The sequence below is a fragment of the Lissotriton vulgaris genome, chromosome 5 (assembly GCF_964263255.1).
Source record: "Lissotriton vulgaris chromosome 5, aLisVul1.2, whole genome shotgun sequence".
Classification (NCBI taxonomy): domain Eukaryota; kingdom Metazoa; phylum Chordata; class Amphibia; order Caudata; family Salamandridae; genus Lissotriton; species Lissotriton vulgaris.
In genome coordinates this window covers 1,910,078,136-1,910,098,364 of record NC_141693.1, presented here as the reverse complement: position 1 = coordinate 1,910,098,364, position 20,229 = coordinate 1,910,078,136, and the positions used below count along the sequence as shown (strand labels likewise).

Genomic DNA, 20,229 nt, shown 5'->3' with positions numbered 1-20,229 from the left:
GTTATGCTTAAGATGTGAGAGGGAGGATGGGACCTTTTTGCATACAGTCTGGAGCTGCACTGCGTTGCAGCCATTTTGGTGCAAGGTATCATATTGTCTAGGCAATGTATTTTCATGAGAACTCCCACTTGACCCACGACTCTCCCTCTTGCACAGTACAGACGAGATAGGGTGAAATAAGTACAAACAACATCTGCTCTCCTTGGCCCTCACTATCGCCAAGCGTGATATTGCCCAGCTGTGGAAGGGGCTTCCCCCTGACTATACGCAAACGGAAGGCCGAGATAGACATATATATTAGTGCTGAGATTGCGGTGTTTCTGGCCCGTGGCTGCCCCCAAAAACCTAGGAAATTGAGAAGAGTCTGCTAATACCATGAGTAAATGTTGAACTCGCTAGCACACAGTGGAGCATCTAACCTCCTAAACCTCGAGAGTTATAAATGCAGTCAGCATCCTTGAACATGACATTCCCGAGGGATTTGTGGAAACAGATCTAACCCTGTGATGAGGAGGAGGACATAGATGGCTCTACTTCATTGCCCTTTCCATCTACATACATGCCAGGAGAAGGCTTTTTGATCCCTCCACAGGCCCACTGGGACACTTGCACATTTAAGGCCATGATGGACATAAAGTTGAACCAATCCCCATGAAGCATAGAAAGGTATCATAATACTGAATGGCTGAGCTGAACTGCCAATCCAACATTCACAGTCTGCTTTAATTCTACCACAAGACAGAACTAGTAATTCTTTGATGTAGAGGTGGTGAGTACAAGAGGCAGTGTTGGATGTTTTGTGTAAGACATCCAAGAGTGCCATTGTATATAACATTCCTCCCCCTACCTAAATGAAAATAACCAAACATTGTGTGCTTCTGCAAAATGGGAGAGGAACTCAGTTACTTTTGTATCATTCAATGTTTAAGGAACAAATCTGAAATAGATTCCCAGTGACAGTAAAAATAGACACTCCAAAGACCAGACATTATTTCTTAAGGTATAAACCTTGTACACATCAAATCACGTTTTCTAGTATGCCTGTCCAAATTATCATAATATCATCACTATATCGTCCCCAGAAGTATATGTGTTCTATCTTCACTTTTGCACCATGGCAACAGAACTGTTGTGATCACTGTATAGTGCCTATTTATGTCTCTTCTAGTTCTGTCTTGTCACTGCTTTCAAAGTCTTCTATCTCTTTTTAATAAAAGAGAAGCCCTTATAAATTTGCAGATATGTGCAGAGATGTTGGTATCATGTGAGATTACTCTTATTGAACAGTTCCTAAGAATTTAGTAGGACTGTGTATTGGGTCCACAAAACTGAACAATATTGAGATGAGTCTGCTAATACCATGAGTAAATGTTGAACTCGCTAGCTCACAGTGGAGCATCTAACCTCCTAAACCTTAAGAGCTATAAATGCAGTCGGCATCCTTGAACATGACAACCTTTATTCCCAAGTGATTTGTGGAAACAGATCTAACCCTGTGATGAGGAGGAGGACATAGATGGCTCTACTTCATTGCCCTTCCCATCTACATACATGCCAGGAAAAGGCTTTTTGATCCCTCCACAGGCCCCCTGGGATGCTTACACATTTAAGACCATGATGGACAACAAGTTGAACCAATCCCCATGATATTTGGTCCTCAAGACCCCGGAGGATTGGACAGAGGGCTGTCTATTGGTGAACGAGCGAGACGCAAGGCAGGAGACACTAAAAAAGCATGGAGAAGAAGGCTCTCGGACAGATGCAGTCTCAGCAGGTCTAAGGGAAGGGGGAAGCTGCCCCTGATGTAGGAGTGCCAGGAGTGCACCAGATTCACAAGCCACTTTACCACCCTCCTAGAGGAGCGTGGCTGACTGAGAAATATGCTTGTGTGCTGGGGACGAGTCGGAGGTTGGGGTCTGTGAAAAGGGGAATACGATTATCTCCCTTGTAGAAATCTCCCTCGCCTCAGTCACACTATGCTTTCTTCGTAACTGAGATGACAATGTGAGCAATTTTTACAATCGCATAGTAGATTGTATTCCTTTTATGTTTGGGCCATTACACGATGCCTCCTAAACCTCTGGTTGAGTATTGGTTTAATTTAAGCCTAGTGAATAAACCAGGTTCTCAGATGTACATGGCTTGCAGTAGCCAACCTGGGCCCTTCGTGATGGGCCAAGGATTTTTATTTTAAGGTGGTGACCTCCCTCACAAAAAAGCTTCCTCCAAGTTCAATCCAATTTACATATGAGCACTTACCTTTGGTGTTCTCTTCATTCATTTGGAGCGTACTCATTGGTGGTCCAGGCGTTCCTGCACAAGTAAAACAAAGAAGAAGAGAATAACTACTTATCTTACTACTCCTGTGTCTTCTTATTCGAACAATAAAAAAGCATGTGAGAAAGAGAAAAATAGCCTCCAGACTCTTATATCATGACAGTCTAAGTTTATTACGTATTGCTCCCATCCCCAAGGTGACAAACCCTTTCATTTGTCACTTTTGCATGCCCAAAAGAGACTATAATAAATGTTCATATGTTTATTGAAAATATCTAATTCTTGTAATTAAATATGAACTGTGATAATTAGACAGGTAAAATACATTGTTGTTATAATCATTAGAATAATGAAAAACACAAACTATCCAAGCATGATAGTTGTTCCTAATATTAATCCTATCTATTACTACTGAGAGTGTTGTGGGAATACTCTTCTGCCAGAACCAGTTAGAATGATCTAACCCCAAACCTTGATGTAATGTCTCAGGAAGGAAGCTTCAGTGCATCAACTAATGCACTCCGTGTGAGTGTGTAAGCCTGCACCCATCTTATGCAGCTATGTTCCTTCTCAGAATTAATGTGAGGGCTTTTGGGCTGTATCTCATTCACTGCTCTATGCAGCATTCATGATAACTCTGGTGTGAATTGCCTCTCACCGAATTCAAAACAGGCACGTTTTAAAGAATACAATGGCAGCCTTATCTCATTCTGCTAGAAGTGCAAAAAATCCTCTTTATATAGTCTGGATAAGTAGAATTGTCTCCTACAAACACATAATAAAGCAAGTACACTGCGTTCTAGTATCGGTGTCCCTGGAACAGTGCAGACCACAGAAAAACAAATCCTATCAAAAATTAATGCGTGCAAGGCATATTCTTGTGTTAGTGAACAACATGTACAAACTACCATCTTAAAAAGATGCTAAGTGAAAAGAAAAACTCAAATGGAGATACAATCCTTGAACATTTTCTTGGCTGACATGTTATTGTTTTCATTTACAGAAGCTACAATAGTATCATGGAGGCACACCGTAGTAGCTGACATGCTTTTATTATTTTAAGTTATAGACGAATAAAATCAAAAAGTGATTTGAGATGGCAACTTTTATCACCATGTTGTTTAGTTCGGTTGGTACATTAAAGTCTGCAAGATAAGATAAAATCAGCCATCATATACTAAAAACAAACTGGTATCTGATCATAATTTAGAGTGACTGCACAAAGACTATCAAGCCAGATGTAATGGCGGTTATTGGTCACACAGTTGCACTGAAGAGTACTATCCTTCAGCCTAGAGTTGTTTTTTTATTTCCCTGACAACACTGTGATAGAGAATAGCTCAGTTGCTAAATTTATTGCTGTGTGATCCAAAGTATTTCAAAACACAGACTTGCTATTTATTGCTTTTATAACATTTAGCAAAGTGCCTGGAAATAGCTTGTGGTTGTTAGGATGTTAAGAAGTCCATTGCTCTAAGGATATCAATATCAATACACTATTTGGAAGAACAGCAGTAAGTTGGCTTTGAGGACAGCATTAACATTTAATTTGAGTATTATACAAGACTTAGGTTTCATTCATGGGCTTGAACAAGATTAGATCAAGACATTGAAAAGACATGGCCCTTCCAATTTTGAGGTAGTTATGTTATTATGTTGATGCCTGTAAGAGGAGAGAAGAGTGGATGAGTGGTATCTCAGACTTCGGGCCTGGACTTTTTGCCTGGACACACAGCACTTTTAAGTGCCAGGCATGTCTTACAGCTTGGGACACTCGTATGAGGAGATGATAGGAGAGGAGTGGGTGCCCATATTGAAGGCCCAGACTAGTTTGCCTGGGAGGAAGGGCACACAGTGCTCTTAAGCACCTGACATGTCCTGCAGGGTGGTTGACAAGAAGGACACGCCCAGGCTGTTCCCTGTAGGTGACCATGCCAAGACGCGGTCCGCTCTTAACTGTCATCACCCAGAAGAGGCAGGCTGGGCCACCTATCGTGGCTAAAGATAAACCCTCTCCCCAGGACCGTAGTTGATTGCAGATTGCAGAGAAACCTCTGTGACTGTACTGTCCTTTAGCATGGCTGTTATCCCATTTACCTTACTTATTAGCTTGATTGAGACTTTACCATTTCCTTTACCAGTGTTGTTTGCTTGTAGAAAGGTGTGCCTGCCACATAGGGACAATGCAGGAATCGAAAATGTTGTGATAAAGCTAAAGGCTCCACCGTACTACAAGGCACCACTCTGGATACCTTTCTGGCCAGAGAGGTGAGTCATCTCCTAAGAAATTGACCTGTCAGAAAGAAGGCGTTCCAATGACCAAGGAGAACTATTGGCAAATATTCTAACTAACTCACCTCTACCCCTCATCGGTGCATCCAGCAACCGAGTGACTATTCATTGTGCATCAGCAGAGAGAGACACAACCAGGAGTGCCACGATCTCCACACAGGATACAACTGACCTTGGCTCCTCATACATTAGTGAAGGAGGTCCCTCTGCCAAAAGGAAGCAACAGTCTAAGCATGATTGTGGTGATAAAACCAGTGCCCCCAGAAATTTCAATATCAATTTCCCGCCCAAAATCATTCTGAACTGAAACCTCTTTATCCAGGGTGGGATTTGATTGTGAACCTTGATGGTGAACTTAAAAACAAGATGTGTCATTGGCCAACCGGAAGTTCTGATTTCAGTATCTCAGAGTATAACAATGTACTCTTTATTATGAGAGTCGACTGTCCCGGATCTCTTACTAAACACTTTAAGTTGCACTGTGGTTATTAACTGTAGGTACCCAAGAATTAGCCAGTCGGTTAATTTTCTGTAGCAATCAAAATGGCCACTGAAATATTTTGTAAAATAGTATCACCATTTTGCCATTAGGCTTCATTTAGAGAGATCTTTCCTGTAAACCAGTTGCTAGGCTCCCGTTGTCTCCCCGGCACCCCTTCATGCATCCCTATAACCAACAGATTTAGTCCTCTCATGGCTTTAGAGGCTCGAGATTGATTGCCTAACACCTGTACTTCACATACTGGAATAGTTAGCCCAGCCAAGAATCGCAGCATTTCAGAAGTGTCAATGTATAGGGAGGCTCACTCTGAGGTCCTACTAGCCAAAGATTCACAGACTCACTTGGTATGCTTGAATATTGCTGGCATGAGTACAAAGCTGTCAGAGCATAACTATTTTAATTATAGCTCATAAATTAATATTATAAATCTCAGGAAACTTGGTCCTTGGCGGACATTGTTGGAGATGGCATTAAAACTTTCTCTATACCGACTACTCATTCTGCTGGGGGTAGAGCCTGGAGATTTCTGGTCATCGTGGTTGGCATTTCTGAGCTGTTTAATGTTTTACCATTTGCCAGGAACCATTCTGGAATCCAAAGTCTATGGGTAGTTCTTCTGCATAGGTTTATTTTAAGTCTCAAATATGTCCATAATGTAGTGGAATTGGGCTGCTAAATCGATGTTTTGTTCTATGTGTGTAATAATGTAACTCAGTGTGATTCTTTTTCAGCAACTGATATACCCTGCATGGCTAGCTGGCAGATATGAGAGGCCCAAGTTTACTTACCTTTCTTTGACCTCCATATTCTGGTTGAAATACTGGGAGACCCCTCTGCACAAATATATATTTTTGTTGGCTGGAGATAAGGAATTACTACTGTTAACATATTTATCATTGAGGGTTTGGATGAGAGTGGGGTACCAGTGAAAGTAGGTTCAGTGACCACAATCCCAACTATTTATTTCCCTGCCTGCTGGTTAGTTCTCACCCTTCTATATGTAAAGGTAAGCCTGACATAGCCCCTGAAGAAAAGGGACTTAAGCTTCCGTGGCAGGGTGAAAATATCACAATGTAGTTAACCCTCAATGTAGGAACTAACCTTAGCCTCAAGTCTACCCTATCTGGCCCAGCTAAACATGTTATATCTTCTCAGCCAGGTAAGTTTGACAGGGAATACAGGTCATCCGGCCAATGTTTGTGTTTTGCTCTAAACTGTAGCCTTAGGAGCAAAACTGTCATTGCCTAAATAAGGTTCAGGGTCTAAACTGGATCTAATAAAAAGGAAGCAGGCATTCAAGAAGGGAACATGGGAAACACTGATAAGTACCTAAAAATAAAAGGATGCAAGGGGTTTCTGGAACATTGTGAATGACAACAAACCAAGGTCTGTTAAAACTGACAGGTTTTTACTACATTTGCTTTGGGCTCTATCAGGGGTAATCTTTTTTTTTTTTAACTTTATTTATTTTTTAGATTTGTATACATTTTTGGGAAACATTTTCAATAACACATAGTTGGCAGCAACGTGCTAACATCTCCCACTGTTGCATATACCAATCTAATCAATATATTGCGTACATACAACATAGTTAGACATGGTTCATGTATATCGTTGAGGGGATCAGAGTACCTTGTTAATCCATGTAGTATGCAGCACGGGTCATGCCGGGCATCATGATCCAGCCAACATGTAGTAAAAAGGATTAGTATAACTGCAAGTGAGTACACGATCTGGTGTGTCCAATTTGCCAGTAGCATTTTGGCAAAGATATGGGTCCCAGATTTTGTGGGGACGATTCGCTGAAGGCATAAGGCCCCAAAACGTAGTCAGCTGTGCTTGGCAATGTGAGACATCAGCAAACCACGCTATCATTGTTGGCGCTGTTCTGCAGCCCCAGTGCATCGCCACCCTGCGCCTGGCCAGGAGCCACAACATTGCAACTAGTTGTCGGTGTGTGTCCGAGATCTCCTTAGCATATCCCAGTAGACACAGCCGGAGTCTGATAGTAAAAAGTCTCCCATGATGATGCTGACACTCTCACAAATAGACCACCAGTAGTCTGCCACCGTCGTGCAGGTCCAGGTCCGATGCATAAATGTGGCCTCCGGCACGGAGCATCACAAGCATCTTGCATCACCAGTCAGGCCTATCCTGTGTGAGTATGCTGGGGTGCGATACATTCCATGTAGATTGTAAAAGGAATCTGTCACCGCCTGTAGTTATGGGAGAGGCTCTTTGACCACAGCAATAAAGCAATTGCTCAGCTGATATTTCCAGGCCTGTTTCCAGTTTCCAGGCTTGGTGGGCACTCAAGGTTCCCAGTGAGGAGGCAGGCAGAGTCAGGGAATAAGGTTGGGTAATGAGTTTGCGCAGCAATGTGGTTGTATGGACATATTCCAACGCTGTGGTGAACTGAGGAGGGGTAGGAAACATGCTAATTGCATTCCTATTGATCCCCTTGATTTGATAGTATAATAGTGTGTAAAGTAATGTGACCTCACGCTCGGCGCTACTAGTGAATAGGTGGAGAAACTGGCCATCTGAGTATAAGTTAACAAATATTTTGATGTCCAATGCTCCAGCGCATTGCGCCGTGCCACTATCTTGTAGTGTGGGTGGAGGGGGGCATTCCCTGCCAATGTAACATATGGCCCATATAGCTTGGTGACGCCGGTTTGTCTGCGGATGCCCTCCCTTGTCCAACGCACACACTCCAGTGTGTTGATTTCATCCTTAGGTGCTTTATATTGCTGGAACAAGGCTGTTTTTAGCACCATGGGTACGCCTGGTTGCCCTCTACCGCCTGATGCAGCTGAAGCAGTGTAGGGTGTAGCCAGAAATGCAGAATGCTCGCTTAGGCTCAGTGGGTGTAAAGCTTTAGGTCCGGTGTGCCCAGTCCACCACGTGCTGGGGATATTGTAAGGATTTCATAAGATACCCTCAGCTGCTGGCCTGCCCGTGCTAGAACAATCATGCAGGAGCACAGTCTTTTTAAAAAACGATGCCTTGAAGGGAAGCGGGACATTGACAAATAAGTTTAAAAAAATCGGTAGGACCACCATTTTTGCAACTGCACATCCATAATTTACTCTCCACAGTTCCTCCAGGTTCCTGCACAGCCATATGCCCAAGTATTTAGTCAGCTCAGATGCCCATTTTAGTGGGTATTCCATTTGGTATGGGCGCACAGCTTCAGTGAGCTGAAAGAGTATTGATTTGCTCCAGTTAACCTGAATGCTAGAGTAGCCTCCAAGGCGGTTGGTCAAGCACAGTTCTTGTCTCTGGAAAAATTTTCTTGAAGTGCCTAACATGCATGCAATGCCATATTAAAAGCACTCGATTTTCGGTAGTGCATCTGTGTGTGTATTATGTTGAACATGCGGGGGACTGACCAAGGCAGATTAACAAGGGACATTGTTTGTTGACCTTGAACACGATGTGCAGACGAAACCCACAGAGTACAGTGAGAAACATGAAAGGTAGATGGTTCTCATGTGAAAGAGCACAAGCAGAGTTTGCGAAAACAAAGTCATGTGCAATGTGTGCAAAAGCGGCAACATGGCAGCCAAGCGTGTACTAATACATGCTAACTTAGTAATTTTCACAGTGAATTCCATATTCTCACTACACCCTCCCCTGGTAAGTCCATCGGATGTAGGCATAGGATGAACACAGGGTTCAAGAAGTGCGAGCAGAGTTCATGAGTGTCTATAGATTATCGAATTTGGAAAAGAGCGAGGGTAAATAAAAAATTGAAAAAGAAGAAAAAGGGGCTGTTAAGTAGGTGCAACAACGAGTTTGCCCAAAAATACCATCAAAAATAAGCAAAGATGTGCTCCAGCCATTTGAATGCAACAGAGTGTATGAGCAGTAAACAGCCACGGCCTCCAATAGGAAATCATTTTCATTGGTAGTAAAAAGAGATGCCATCCAATTTAGCAAGCAGAACAAGCAAGTATGGTCATCACAATTCGGCGCTTCCAGGACCACCACAGGACAACTTGAGTGATATTCAATGTAGATAGGTTGTAGGAGATCCCGCACAGCAGCACAGATATCCCATTGTGCCAACACTCCAAGTGCAGCCGCACATGCCATAAAAACCAATCCGAGCATTCTTGCTCAAGGGCTACTAAGGGACTCATCAACAGGTCGTAATCCAGGATGGGAGATGGCGTATTGGAGAGGCAGAGATCCAGTGCCCATTGAAAGGAGCACTCCAAGCAGGAGAAGACATGCTGCACGCAAGTGTAGAACGCAAAGCGGAAAGACAGTTCATAAGCCACGCTGAGTGTCGTCAGTGGCAAAGTACCATAGCATTCAAGTATAAGGTCACAGATCATTTTTTAGCTGATCTGGGTTGTGTTGGACAACAAGAGGTGTAGCCATTGCATAGCAGGCAGATCAAGAGAAGGACACCAGCGGCTATGGTGGCCAACCGAGGTAAGCCTTCAAAGACGCAAGAAAAAATAGAATGAATAAAGGCTGGTATCACACCAAATATAGTCTGAAAATAAGTCACAAGGCCAGAGCCAACCATTTTAAAAAATGCATTCGGCCGTGTGCATCAGACGCATTGAATATGCTGTGAGTTAATTCACCGAAATGTAGGGAGAGGTTAATATTTAAAAGGGCCTGAATTTCAGAATTAGTGCTCGCTATCTGCAGGACGAATGTTTCACGTGCAGAAGTGAGCGGGATCTCCTGTTGAAATAATAGCGCCTTTATTCTGCTCAACATATTGAAGTCTGCTTTCAAAATTGGGATGCAAGACCAAATTGAGGCATCGAGCTTCCCCAGCTGGGCGTGAAAAGCACATTTCTACAGCAAACTATGCACTGTGAAACTGTCACAATGTGTGGTATGCCAGCCTGCAAACCACAACATTCTTCGTTATTTAGAAGAAGATAGCTGCCATTAGCAAGCAGGGTTAAGACTGGAATACCTTTCAAAACACATGCAAGATTCGGTGCTGTAATACTGCAAGCCAAATGTAACTGCATGTTTTTGCAGACAAGGGAACAACCTATATAAGAATCAAAAGATTTCCCTGTATTATATACTTCCTTGTCATCTTGCAAACATCTGTACGTGAAAGGCAAGGACCACACCGTATCTAGGAAAGCTCTGCCTAGAGGTTCGTAGCGACCTATCTGGTAATCCCTTATACAGGAGCTAAATATAAACAAAGAGAAAGGTAAAAAGAATGAGCGAAACAGCAGAGTCAGTTTCAGCCATGTAGAAGGGTAAAGGGTCTATCTTCTCAATATGCAAAAGAGTGTATGTAGCATCTTTCATGGACATAAACTGTTGTTTGTTAGTCAAATTAAAAGGCAGAAACAAAGCAGATGCATTTAAATAATCCCATGGCACTTTACCCATCTCTAGAGGTTGCAAAGTCCAAGCAAACTGCATTACTGAACGCAATTGATTTTGACCATGATATAACACAGACACATCATCTTGTACAATATTAACAACAGATGAAACAATATTATCTAAGGTGTAAATGCGGGAAGACAGTGTGTTAATACTTTTGTCAACTACAGCAAGTACCTTTTCAAGACTCACCTGATCTATTTCCCATAAACGTGATGCAGTTTCAATTTAAGATAGCTTCCATATTTCATTGTAAGCTGAGTAAATAAATTGTTTCATTCTAGGACCAGGTCGTCCCTTGATAAAGTGGGCCAAATCAATTTTATTGGATAACAACGATAAATGTTGTTTCATGGACGATAGGGATGAGTGCTGTAATCAATTTTGACACAATTTACCCACTGAATAAGTGGTAACGGAATGTATACCTGGAAAATTAGGATCTACTCTATCCTGCTTTTAAATAGGCACTGTGTTATGGGAACGTAATTGTCAGGCATCAGAAGTAGCCTGCCAAACTAACCATCCTAGTGGGTCCAAACTGGAAACATTTAGGGGCACATTAGGATGGCGGGCGGACTTTGTCCGCCCACCATCCCAACGCAAAAAGGGACTGCCCGCCACAAGGGCTGGGGTCCCGTTTGGGCCATTAGGATGCGCCCACCACAGTGACGGGTGCATCCCGCATTTTTTAACATTGCGGCACCGCCCTTCGCAATGCTAAAAATGCACGTCAAGCCGTTCAATGCGCAACGTTACAGGCACCGCGCAGTGCCTGCCACTTTGTATATTGAATCCCCTCTATGTGCACCCCCCAGAATCCCTGGGGTCCCGCAAGTGATTCCCACATGCCTTTACGTGGTGGCGTTGCCGCATGTGTCCGCCCCATCATAATATGGTTGGCGGTGTCTAACGTCTGCCTTGGTCCCCACAGCCATAGTAATATGGCGGGGGAAATGGGTGTCAGGCCTGGGCGCATATCGGGTGGATCGCCACCACCATGGGGGTGGTGGCGATACGCCCGACATCCTAATGGGGCCCTAAATGTCATATTCTGAAATAAAGCTTGCAGTTACTCAATGGAGTAATCAGTATGCATCAACGTCCCCTGCCGCAGCCACATCACCCCCCACCTGAGAGACCTACACTGGCTACCCGTCGACAAGAGGATCACCTTCAAGCTCCTCACTCACGCACACACAGCACTCATCAACGCCGGACCAGCCTACCTGAATAGCAGACTCAGCTTCTACACCCCCACCCACCAGCTCCGCTTTGCCAGCCTCGCCCTTGCCGCTGTCCCCCACATCCAACGAACGACCTCCGGCGGCAGATCCTTCTCCTACCTCTCCACCAAGACCTGGAACACCCTCCCTACCCACCTACAGCGGACCCAAAACCTACTCGCCTTCAGAAGACTCCTCGAGCAGTAGCGGCACCCCCCTCAGCGCCTTGAGACCCTCACGGGTAAGTAGCGCGCTCTACAAGTAGTCTGATTGATTGATTGATATGCAAGCTCCAGTTATGATATGTAGCCAAAGTAGGAATGGTAGGGGCATTCACCTGTTTTTGCCTTATGCAGGTGAAGTGTTCAAAATGCTGATAACAATATAAATCGGCATAATTAGCAGTATTCAAATACAAATCTTCAGCATCAAAGGCAGCATAATATTTCAAATGTGAAACTAAAGATTGCACTGCTTGCACATCCTAATCATCTGAACGTATGTTCTGTTTCACTCCTTCACCCATTGATACACAAAGTATATTTGTTACATTAATAATCTCTGTTGGGCCATGAATTTGGAAATCCACAGTGCCCCAGACTATGTCATCACCGAATGGATAGGCAGAAATGTTGACAAGAGTCTGGTCTTGCTTCATGATGTGGGAAGACGAGTGTGGAGCCAACGATTTAGTTACCAACTGAACAGCAGAGCCTTCTGGCAAGTTGTGACCATTGATGAGTAAGAAAAAAACTGTCACAAAAAACTGTCACAAAACCAATGGACATGAACAGAAAAATTAGGATCAGCACCAACCAAATATATGTCCAATGAGGGACTAAATAAGTCTGTTTAAACCAGGGGACAAAAATACTGAATTTCGTGGGGCCAAATGATGAGAAGGAAGTTGAGTCAAATGAAAAACGTGATTGGTCGAGTGTAGTTGTTTGCAAACTAGGCAAACACTCGCTTGTGGGATAAGCATATTCAGTTTCCTCATTACAGGTGGAGGCTTGTGGAATCAGCAAAGGATTAGTAAAAGAGTTCCTCTCGATGGCAGTGTCAGATGCGCCAAGCACTGGATTCCTTGAAATTGCTGGACATGATGCAGTAGGTGTTATACTATTCAGAATCGGCCAGATGTAGAGGCTTGACATTGTCCACTGAGGTTTATCTGTTGTATTTGCAACCAGGAAGTGGTGGTAAAATGACTGTATGGGTACACTTCACGCCAAGCACTGGAACCAGTGCACGATAAGAGGGGCCAAATTCTTTATTGTTCTCCACCTTCTCTCGGACCAGATCTCCAACCTTCGGTAGCCAGTCATCTACTGGAATCTGTAGTGCAGCATCAGTGGCCGAGGGTAAATGTTCTCTTGCAAGACTGTCACGGGTCTCTTGTAAGTCCTGTAACATAGTAGAATGATTATCTACGTCGGGACTTAAATGATATGAGTACATTGAATTTCCACCATTCTCAGTAGCAGCAATAGATGGCAAAATTTAATTATCAATATGAGTCATGGATCTTGTAATGGCTGCAACGAGACACGTGGCTACTGATGATTTGGCTGCTTCATCAGCCAAACTGTTTTTGACACCGTGTCCCCCTACACGCTGGAGTGTGAATCACTTGTGTGAGAGGCTGATGTTCTTTAAGATCTGCCACTGGAACCCAAATTGCCCTGCCCTTGGAATCACAATAGTCATTCTGAGACCAAAATAATAAGTTGTCATTGAAAGACTGAACTGGGTAATAAGAATCACTCACAATGAGAGTAGTAACATTAGGATCAGCAAACTCGAGAGCTAGCACCAAAGCACCAATTGGGGTGCAGTCACCCAGCGCCTGCGTATGTACAACACTAGACTTGAACTCCCCGTTCACTATGGTACCTGCCACTATAGCACAGGATGCCGAATAACCATTCTTAGGCCAGGTGGCCGGTTGTGCCAAACCATTGGTGTAAATCAGCAGTTCCCAAACTGTTCGCCGCGGCATCCCAGTGGAGCGTCAAAACTGGCCTGGGGCGCCGCAAACACACTGCCACCAAGCACATGCCCAGGATATGAAAGGCTGTGGTTTTCTTTGATTCTACAATAGATATCAGTTGGTAACGAGGCCACTGTCAGTCTTCATTCTTCTGGAAAGCTGTCAGCTTTTTGCGATCTGAGCAAGACTTTTACATTCGCAGGTCCCTGATTTTCTGGCTGTCTTGGAAAACCAAAATAATTTGGACCACATACAGTAACATGTACAAAATCTCATTTTATTAATCAGTAATAAGCAGTGTTGCTTTGAATAATCGTGTAAACGCAGTCCTTTTTCTGAATGCTTTTGGGCAAGAAGCAAATTCATGCTTGCCTTTTAAGTTAACATGAAGGCATTTTATTAATAGTTTTTTGCATATACTTAATGATGCAGGCTGCTTTTCTGATTCATGCTGTGCCTAAAAAGGAATGCTGTAAAAATATTTGCTTACACTGCCATCTAGTGAGCAACCTCCTTCACGAACACTCAGCGTAAGCAACCTTTTTCTTCAGTGAAAGACTCGTATTGAATACGAAGTATAAAACACGGTGAGCAGTCAAAATATCGAAAATAAAATATCGACCTACATTAATATCGTGGTGACAATATCAAAGGGAAATAATATCGATGTTAAGAATATCGATGAACAGAATATCGACCCTAAGGTAAGTAATATCGATTTTTTTATATCGATGTAAGTAATATTGAAGTTAGTAAAATCAATATAAAATATATCGATGTTACTAATATCTATGTTACTCATATCGATTTTTAGATTATTGTAAAGTATTTTATTATGTATTTAATGTGTATATGTTATATGTGTTTTGTTAAGTGTTCTACTTGTTTTAAAATATTTGTATACAATTTTTATATGTTGATAATGTTTTTTTAAGTTATTTTTGTTTTTTAGTACAGTGGCGGGTTGTGGGTTTATAGGGGAATAGGGTGGAAGTAATTTAATTATACTAAATTAATGATTATTTTTTAGGACTTATAAATTAATTAATTATTTTTTGCTTTTAAGTTCTTTAGCGGGTTGTGGGTTTATAGGGGAATAGGGTGGGAAGTAATTTAATTGTAATTAAGTAATAATGTATTTTAAATGATTGGTATTGATAATTATATTATTGGTAATTAATAATTGCTAATTAATTTTCATTAATTGGTAATTAATTCTTATTAATTGATAATTATGTCAAGTGCCTTATTTTATTATTGGAGTGTGTTGTGCGTTTGTAGGTGAATAGAGATAGAAGTAATTGAAATCTAATTAAGTAATTATTACATTTATTGTTGGGTATTGATAAATAATGTATTGGACATTAATTATTAATTGGTAATTATATTAAAATATATTTTTCTTATATGAAAATTAATTTACTGTTGTTTTATTGCTAATTGGTAATTAGATATTATGAAATAGTATTTATTGATACATTTGATTAATATATTAATAAGTAATTATTAATTGATAATTCATGTTTAACAATTATTATGTTTGGTATACAACATATTTTACTTGTTCAATATTTGTTAATTGGCAATTAATATGTATTAATTATTATTTATTGGTATTTATTATTAATTTATTTGTAATTAATAATTCATTAGTAATTATGTTTTTAATAATTATTTATTGGTATTTGTAAATAGTTTAGAGTTATTTAACAATTAATTCATTGATTATTTTTTAAATTGATTTCATTTATTTGAATGTAATGTTTAAATTCTACGCTATCCAGCACTTTCCCTACTGTTGCTCTGTCTGGAGAGGGAATAAATTTTTTTACCCCTACGCTATCCAACGCTTTCTCTACTGTTCCACTCTCTGGAGTGGGAATAGTAATTTTTACCCCTATGCTATCCAACGCTTTTCCTACTGTTGCAATCTCTGAAGTGGGAATAGTAATGTTTACCCCCACGCTATCCAATGCTTTCCCTACAGTTGCACTCTCTGGAGTGGGAATAGTAATTTATACCCCTACGCTATCCAACGCTTTCCCTACTATTGCACTCTCTGGAGTGGGAATAGAAATTTTAAGCCCTATACATCATTTTCCTTAATGTTGTTTTTTTTGGAGTTGGAATAGTAGTGTTATTCCCTCTGCTATTTAATATTTTTTGTATTATTTTAGTTAATGTAGTATATAATTAATTTAAAAAATATTAAAAGTAAATTAAATGTTTTTAATTTGTTATACATAATTTTTTTTTTATTTATGTAATTGTTTTATGTGTATAGATGTATTTGTAATTTATAATTGTTATCAATAATTTAGAAGTTATCAAAATAATTATTAAAACTGATTAAGTAAGTATATATGATATATTATATGTATTTTTTTAATAAATGTTTTATTAAATTATATATTAATTAATTTTAAACATCATACATTTTTTTAACTATGTTTCTTTTATTTAAAAGTATTATTTAGTTTCTTTTACATATTTTTTTAACAAAAAAAACAATATTTTTGACCAATATTTTTGTACTTACCATGTTGTAGATAGAATATCGATATTCTTGACATCGATATTCTTGCTACGATATTTTTGTAGGTTGATTTTTTGACCTTTGATATTTTGTCAGTGATCCATAAAACACAACCTGTGCCTGAAAAATGCTCTAATGGCTTCACGCAGTGACACCACAGACCATCTTTTCAGGGAATGCGATCATCTGACACCTTTATTATTCTGTCTTTTTTGCCAAGTGCAAATAATATATTGGAAGTCAGGGACAGTTAATTTCCAGTCTCCCACTAGTGTGTTGTTGCCATGATCCTTATCAGAATGCCGCACTAGTCCTGCCCGGCCTAGCACACGACAGACTGCACTAAGAACAGTTTAAAAAAGGGGAAGGCCCAAATTTAAAGCAGTCGTCTAAGACTGTGCAAAACCAAATTAGAAGAAAGCAGGAAATCTACTAAGTAATCTTCTGAAACCATGAATTTATGAACTCAAAGCATTACCATTGCTTACACCTTTTTACAAGGCTAACACTGACTTAGTCCTCAAAAACGTTTTAACAAGCACACTAAACTAGACCATTCACGCCCTTGTACAGACAGTATTATGCAGGTGCGCAATGAAAGGGTGCACCCAGCAAACACATTCAACATCGCCATGAAGTGTTGGCAGCCCTGACAAAGAAACCTCAAAGGCCAGTAGTAGGTACACATACCTTTTGCATCTTTGCATTTATAAGATAACCGGCGCAAGACCCGCGGACACTGCATGTGCGAGCCCAGACATAGCAGCAGCTTTGGGTGGCAGAGCAAACAACACACTTGCTACAGCAAAGCCAACGAGGAACGTCGGTAACGGAAAGGAAACAGAAAATAAAGAGCCTTCACAAGGTAAATACCAACGTGGTACAGTGACAAAATCCAAAACTCACAAATTCCTAATCAATATACAACACGTGCAAATGTTTTTTGGAACATAACAGTGTTAGCTTCCACTTTAGGTTGTTTCATAAGTGAGTAAATACTTCTGATGCTCAATGAAAAGAACACCAATGACATCACAGAAAAGGTTATCTTCATACTCTAACTTGAGTTCAAACCGATGAAAGTGCTTCTCAAAGAAGGCGCGCCTGAGTAAGCCTGTTGTATTTTTATTTTCTCACATTTAAGACTATAATACCTTCCATCGGCTTCATCCCAAATATTTTCAGGGATGAAAAATGGAAGCACTAGCAAGGCTGGGCTGGTGTAAATGATACAAACGTACTCCTCAAGGGGGCGCAGTGTCAGAGGAGGAGGATGAACAAACTCATACTGCAAGAACTCCTGAGTCTGAAGAGAGGAGTCACAAAGATAAATGTGACCTCCGGAGATGTCAAAGAGGCCACCCATTGTATCCAACGGGGATGCAAATCCTTAGAGTTGGGTAAATTTGTCTTTGTCACTGCTTCAAGTGCAGGGTAAGGCGTAACCACCAAAATGCGTTTTCCCTGTGTCAGTGCCCGTTTCTTTAGGATCGCCATCTGTACAGCTGTCAAGACCTTTTCAACAGTGGAAAAACGCAACTCGGCAGATGTGTATAACTGTGATTTGTAAGCAATCGGTACTGTGTCACCTTCATTAAACGTTAAGTAAGTAAAACCCACTGCACCTGGCTCGATTCGTTTCCCTAGGTCTGTGTGGTTATCATGTGTTAGCAAGTATTTACATTCAAGAAGATCAGACTGCAAAGATTGCAGGATAGCTGAATGTTCCGGAGGCCAGCAGGCTTTAGAAAATGTTGGTTGTATCGAAGCATAAAGAGGCTTGATACGCTAAGCATATTCAGGAACATAAGTGCGACTGAAGTAAAAAAAATCCCAGCAATGATTGAAGTTTTTTGAGGGTTGTTGGAGGTCGCAAATGTGCGCATTTCTCTAGGTAGTTAGGGACCAAGCCTCTACCTTCATTCTTGAGCTCATAGCCCAAAAACAACACTGTATACTCTGCAATGTCTGTTTTTGAAAAGTTAAATTTGTAACCGTACTCTACAAACAACATAATGATGCGATCTACTCGGCACAGATGTGGCCCTTATTTGTCGTCCGTAAGATAAGTATCATCGTACAAGGACGCATCTGGGTCGATGCTGTCTAGCAAAGAGACAACACGGCGGCGAAAACTCAAGGTCTGTTCTTGTAGCCCATAGCTAGCCAGCTAAATTGTTTTTGTTTACCGCCGGCTGTGAATGCGGACCATTGACTGCATGCTGGAGATAGGTTGTGACTGAAAAAGCCTTTGGAAATGTCAAATGTAGTTTTTTCTTTTTTTTTTTTAACAAGACTGTTTACAAGAACAAAACTGTGGGTATTTTGTACAGCAAAAGTGCGACAATAAGAGTTCAAATGTCGGTAATCCAAAACTATGCAGTACGACCCATCGGGTTTTGTAACGGTGAAAAGAGGCTTGACACACATGTCTCAATCACTCCTTGATACTTTAACTGTCTCAGAATCTCAGAAACGGGACCCTTCGCTTCCCACCGGAGGGGATATTGGGTTTGAGGCATTGGCATTGACCGCATTGGTATCTCATGGGGTGGAGAATCTTAATCCCAGCCCACACGAGTAGGGTACCGTGCTGGTGCAGCAATCAAAGCCCACTCCTCTGCAAAAGCCTCTGCATGTTACTTAGAGATGTTATTTGAAAAACTCGTTAGTATCACCTCCCCTTTCAGAGCTGCAAGAACAAAAGGTGGGGGCCAATCTGCCTCCGCCAACAAAATGTCATAAGAAGATGATAGATTCTCCCCAAAAATCCCCTTAATAAAACGTTGTATGTCACCTTCAATTGGAAGAACTATATCATATAGTCTGTCAGGGGGAGCCACTTGAGTGTCAGCTGTGTCAACTGTAACGAAAGTTTCTGTCACTGTCACTTCCAGAAATGGACGCAGTGCCTGCCGCACCATGGTAACTTCCGCTGCGCTGTCGAGCAGAGTCACCGCCCATGTTAAATTCAGGAGCTGTGTTCTCACCGTCTGTGGCATATCTGGCTGTTAAGGCCGCAACTTTCTTTTTCTGAACCTGAGGACGCTGACAAGGAAATTTGTCTTGTTTTCCCTTTCCGTCAGTACGACAAGGCTGCTCACGTCCTTGTGGTGCACCTCGACCTCTGCCGGTATCCTGGCGTTCCCCTCCACTGGCTTGTGAGCCGGATGTTTCCTGCAAAGAATGAGGAGAACGCTGATCAGGAACCTGACACCTGTCAGGAGACCTAATTCTCGCATGGTCGCGCATATCATAATGTGCTCAGAAGACTAGGGCATCGGTGACGCAGCAAGCAACCCTTGTTTCTGTTGTTGCCTTACATGTTTCTTACTTTTTCAATTCTTTTTTTAAAAGATTGGACGCTCGTCCTTATCAGACTGAGACTTTTGTTGTGTTTGTGTTTGAGGTGTTATTTTAGCAAAAGGCTTAAAACCCAAACTATTGCGGCCAATCGTTTTATAAGCCTGAGCAATCATTTATGGTAATTCACATGGCATCTCATCCTCTGGGATGAGAGCCAAAGCATTAGCTACTTGAAATCTTCCTTCACATTTGTAAGGATGAGATAAGCAACCACGTTGAACACCTCACAACCTCAACCCCAATTCAACTGCCGCTTCAGGGCCGTGCTCATCTTCAACACATTTAATCACAGAGGGGAGTACGGTCATTGAGGAAGTGCCAAAGCACTTTGCATATACTGCCGCGAACACCTTACCCCAATTGTTACAGTTGGTTAACTCTGGGATTAAGTCTTTCTGCAAACTGATAGTCAAAATCCTGTGTTTTTCCACCGGAGAGGTATTTGGAAATACCGCCTCCAGCTGGTCAAATGTTTGAGCAAACCAATAAGGTAAATCATCCTTATTCTGTGGTCGCTTGCCCATTACTGAATTAACCATAACGGGCCTGATAGTCAATTCGCCAGGACCAGCTCATAGGGCAGCAACTCACGGTGGTCCCACCTGAATGTTGCGAGAGACATATTGTATAACAGCCCTGTACACCCAAATCAAGG

General features: G+C 41.5%; 1 long non-coding RNA gene across 1 annotated transcript in view; it reads right to left on the bottom strand.

Annotated features, from left to right (window-relative positions):
• Positions 1-2,257: 2,257 nt before the first annotated feature.
• LOC147717697 (uncharacterized) overlaps positions 2,258-20,229 on the bottom strand; it is a 112,648-nt gene continuing 94,676 nt past the window's right edge. The window contains exon 3 of the long non-coding RNA XR_015295815.1: positions 2,258-2,313. This is a non-coding gene — a long non-coding RNA (uncharacterized LOC147717697). The remainder of the gene's footprint in view (positions 2,314-20,229) is intronic.